The sequence below is a fragment of the Octopus bimaculoides genome, chromosome 6 (genome assembly GCF_001194135.2).
Source record: "Octopus bimaculoides isolate UCB-OBI-ISO-001 chromosome 6, ASM119413v2, whole genome shotgun sequence".
Classification (NCBI taxonomy): domain Eukaryota; kingdom Metazoa; phylum Mollusca; class Cephalopoda; order Octopoda; family Octopodidae; genus Octopus; species Octopus bimaculoides.
In genome coordinates, this window is record NC_068986.1 from 97,067,783 (window position 1) to 97,073,137 (window position 5,355).

Below are 5,355 nucleotides of genomic sequence, written 5' to 3' on the forward strand. Positions count from 1 at the left end.
ATATATATATATATATATACATATATACGACGGGCTTCTTTCAGTTTCCGTCTACCAAATCCACTCACAAGGCTTTGGTCGGCCCGAGGCTATAGTAGAAGACACTTGCCCAAGGTGCCACGCAGTGGGACTGAACCCGGTACCATGTGGTTGGTAAGCAAGCTACTTACCACACAGCCACATATATAATTATGTGGATTTGATCTAGAAGAAAGAGTTTTATCAATGGCCTTCGCAGGTCCTTCAAAACCGCTGAGGCCGACGTAGATAATGCTTGTCCTGAAGCAATTGTTGTGAGAAAAAATATCAAGTGAAGAATTGTTTGAGGGTGAATATTCTTGGGAGAAGGGACTGGAGTCTGTAAGCGACTTCCTGCTATTAAGTACGTAAAGTGACTTTTTTAAGATGCGTGTTAGGTGTTTGTATTTGTAACAGTATTGTAGTCATAGACTCCAGACGTCGAAGCTTTATCTCTGAAAGTTTGGTTATTACTTTGAGCTGAAGTATTTTCTAACTCTAAAGAGGAAGCCTAGCCTTTTTAATGCAAATTTTTTTATGTTCAGGACGCGCGTTTGTTAGGATGAAATTTTAGTCACGGCGAGGCCTGTCTGTCATAGCAACCTTGATAATTCTATTGATGTGTTGTTCATATTTAAAGTATAATAGGTTACATCTTTTACGTGATACCTATGGAAATATTTGTGTAATGAAGAAAAGAAAATTGGTATGTCCCTATTGGAGAATGTTTTGAAAATCTCTGCTCTTGCAGTCAGCGTAGATCTAGGGTGAAGCATCGAAGCGGTATGTGGATAACACTTAGATATAGAATGCTTGGGAGCAATGAAGAATAACATCATTTACGGAGAAGTGGACGTTGTTATGGTATGTAGGTCGCTGATGCACCAAAGATCATGGAAGATTGAGGTACTGGGATCGAAACTAAATATTACATATATATGTGTGTGTGTGTGCGTATAATACCAATGTACATATACACATACACGCACATAATTTGTGTGTGTGTGTGTGCGTGTGTGTGTGTGCGTGTGTGTGTGCGTATGCGTTTGTATATCACAAGTGCTTCGTGCTTGCATGAAGAAAAGGAAATAGGTCGCCATTTCCAGTTATTTAAAGGAGCTAAAAAACAAGGTATCAAAATTTTAAAATAAATTGATAAATCACTGACCGTAGTATACCATATATTACCAGATCAAAGTATTGAAATCTCTACATTATGGAGAAACTCCTTATATTAAACATTCTAATTATCTACATCAAAGACTTTCGTTTTTTGAAGTGTAGGCAGTTTAATAAATTGCTTTTAATTAATTAGAATCAGTTAATGGTTCCCGTTAGCAGTGGATTAATTATATGATTTTGCGATGTTCGGTATTACTAATATTCTGTTTCATGATGGGATATCTGCAGTTCTATTCTAAATTAATAGTAGCCTACGAATTAATTTCAGACAATCTCAAAAGGTTAAAAAAATGTGTATTTTAATAAATTACACGATTTAACCACAGACAAATATATTTCTAGATGTAGAAGCAGGTATCAGCAGAATTGGATTTAAACCATGGGGTGTTCAGGGCACTTCAAATTCGGTGAGCCCCCTCACACACAATAATTAAAATCTTAGAAAATTAGCAAATTTAAACCCATCTATCGCATGCAATTGTATTTGATGAGTTAGCAGAGAAAGTTTTAATAAACGACTGAAAATGTTGCTTTATCGATACACTTTTCAAAATCCCAATTTTTCTCTCACTCAATCACTTGCAGTGTTTGACTTTTCCTTTCTTGTACAAAGTTCAATCAAGTTGGAGAGAGAGGGTAAGACTGATTTTTCTTTAACGCGAGCTACAAATGTTTCAGAATACGATAAAATGACAGAAAATATCGAAAAACAAAAATATATAATTTTAGTGGCTGTTTTATTGTTCCAAAGGCACGATGAGTGTGGTTGTGTGAGGGGAGAGACAAACATTTAAAAGACATAGATTTCAAAATTTTTGTTTTAAAAAGGCTTCGTTTTTTTGCTTTGCAATGCATGAAAAAAAAAAAGGGATTGGGGGAATTCCAACATATATGGGATAGCTATTCCGAAGGAATTCCATTTCCCTATCAAATGACAACACACGAGTTCTGGACTTCTCGGAAGTTTTTTTGCAATGGCAAGAACTAGTTCTTCTGGAATGCCATATGCTCGAAGGATCTTCAACATTTTTGCTGTGTCGACGCCCCCAAGCGAAGAAGTAGGATCGCCCAAGACATATAAATAGAGGTAGTCTGGCCGTGGTAGAGGAGTTGAGTGACTGTTGAGTAGCTGTGGAGTAGCAGTCGTGTAGCAGTTGTGTAGCAGTTGAGTAGAGATCATCCGAAGGTGCTAGATAGCAGTAACTTGAGACATAACAATTTTGTAACGATGGATGCTGTCAAACACGTTGCTAAAGTCCACAAAGCTTATAATGGTAGGCAGAGTCTTGATTTAACATTTATGATACGCCTCAGGGCAAAGATCTGAGATGTTGTGGATCTTCCTGGTCTGAAGTTCTAAATCTATTTTGATTTGGTTTTAGATGGCTATCAAGCACCTATTGAATCACGTTGAAGATCATTCGGTTGAGGACTTTGAGCGAGATATTGAACCGTGCAATTCCTCTGTAGTTAGTTTCATTGCTGTGGTTTCCTGACTTTGGGATTGGTATCGAGTCAATCTCTGATAATTGATCTGGACTTTCTTGGTTCTGCAAGAGCTTTTTCACCAAATCCAGTATTATTTCATCCAGGTTGCACCTCTCGAAAACTTCAGGGGAAATTTCATCAGGGCCAGCAGCTTTTCCCTATTTCAGTCTACTCTTGGCACTCTGAATTTTTTCAAATACTAACCGGGGTGCTATGAGGAGATACGCTTGCATTACATATGCTTACAATTGTATTGGATTAGGCAATGCGTATAATACAATAGACAAAAGTGACGAAGACCTTGGTTTCATCATAGACCGGCAATGATCATGGAGAGTACCAGTAGTAACCGTTATAGATGTGGACTTCACAGATGATACAGCACATATCTAATTGATCAAGCTTGACGGCTGTTCAGCAAAGTAGAAACATCAGCTACTAAGATAGAACTGCACACAAATGTCAAGAAAAATAAACACATGTCTTTCAACTAATCAAGTGATACTGAACCGTTTGCTCTGAGTAGTTCCAAATTGAATGTTGCTGAAGACTTGAAGTACTTAGGTGGTTGCGTGAGCAATTTGGAAGTAGACATCAAAATCAGGCAGGCACAAGCACGGACAGGTTGTCACAAACTAACAAGGTCTGGAACTTCAAATTGAGCAGGTAAATCAAAGCCAAGCTGTTCATTGCAACTGACGAATCAGTGCTATTATATTGTAGTGAAACGTGACAAAATAATTATCAAATGAGCTACATGGATGCGACACAAGGATGCTACGAATGGCTCTAAATGTGAAATGGTAGCAATAGATGACAAATGATTTGCCTTTATGTAGACCTGCCGAATGTTAGCGAGAAGATCAAGCAAAGAGGGCTGCAACTATCTGATCCCTGCGTGCGCTACCCTAATCTGGAGGCATCCAAGTTAGTCTTGTGGAACCCACTTCATGGTGATGCAAGAAGAATAAAACGTCCTCACACTTACATCGACGGCTTGATTGCAGACATTGGTCTGGAATGTATCCAGAACCTCGAAGCAGTGGTGATGAACCGAGAAGTGTGGGCGGTAGAATTTTTTGTTGTAGCCTGCGTTGGAACCCGACCATAATAATAAAAAGTATATTCCAAAAGTCTGCTTTTCCAGTTTCCATTAAGGGATGGTGGGGCACAATGAGTAATATTTACTGCGTCTGACTTTGAAAAAAATATTTTTATAAATGTTCACTATCTAACAAGAACTACATAAGCTAAACACCTTTTCTAAATACATTAAAAACGCTATAACATATTCAGAACACTATTTCAGAAAATTACTTCCGTTCTCTTCGAGCAAATAAAAGACAAATTTGGATAGGGTAAAATGAGTAACACAAGGTAAAGTAAATTTACCACTTCAGAATTACATTTGAAAAAAAAAAAAGCTCGTACACAGCAATATCTAGGTCAAATGAAAGGGAATCAAAAAATGGCACGATATGAATTTGACGAAACTTGAATAAATCAAAAAACTCAACATAAAATTTATCTCTATAGCTTCTTCATGATCTGCTGGAAAGGCTCTCGACAGAATTCTGGTTTAAACACACCATATAACCCTAAATAACTTTAAAATTTTTTGGAATGTTCAAAACATTTTTGCGAATTTGTGTTCTACACACGAAATTTCATACAGCTAAGTTTTTTTTTAATCATTCGAATTTTTGTTTTTAAATCAGACAGTCCGAATTTGTTTTTATTAAAATACCAGCAATAGACAATTAAATGTGTTTATGGGGAGAAAAATATTGAAAACCATCAATACGTCAAAGTGACAAAGTAACAAGTAGGGAATCAGGTGGTCGCGAGATATGCTAAAAATCACTGCTAAATAGCCTTTAAATAAGACACAAATTCTTTTTGTTTTTCTTTCATAGTCGTATGAATTCCTGTGTAAAATACAAATTCGCAAAAACTTTCTGAAAATTTGTCTCACGATCTGAAGGCTCCATATGCGATCTTACTGTGTAGCATCTTGATTCGCTGTTATCTTCCAGTCGACTCAAACATGGGCAGGTGAATAAACATGGGCAGGTGAATAAACATGGACAGGTGAATAAACATGGGCAGGTGGTAGCTGTTTGGAAATCGGGCGAATATATAACACACGTAATTCAACGAGCCAGCTTTATCACACAGATTCTTCTCAGAATTATGTTAAAGTTACACACCTCATATAATCATACACACGCACAGCTACATATGTGTGCGAATCTGCGTGGAAGACATATAAACATCGCAAATACAATTATTTCTTCGTAGATTGAATACATGACAAACAAACCTAATCGATTTTCGAACCTTATAGATATATCCCAAGTATCCAATCTATTTACATATGTACACAACATATGCAGTAGCTTCAGGGAAGCGGAGCTACTTATTTGCATGCTATAAATATTTAGCACTTCATTTTAAAATCAGCAGCCTGTCAAAAAGGACCTTAGACTACACGGTATCAAGGCACGATATGATATAATATAAACCCATGCATAGTCATCTCCTTAGAATGAATAAATAATAAACAACAGTTGCAGGCATGGCCGTGGGGTAAGAAGGGTGTTTCCTAACCACATGATTCCAGGTTCAGTCCCACTGAAAGAATCCCGTCATATATATATATATATA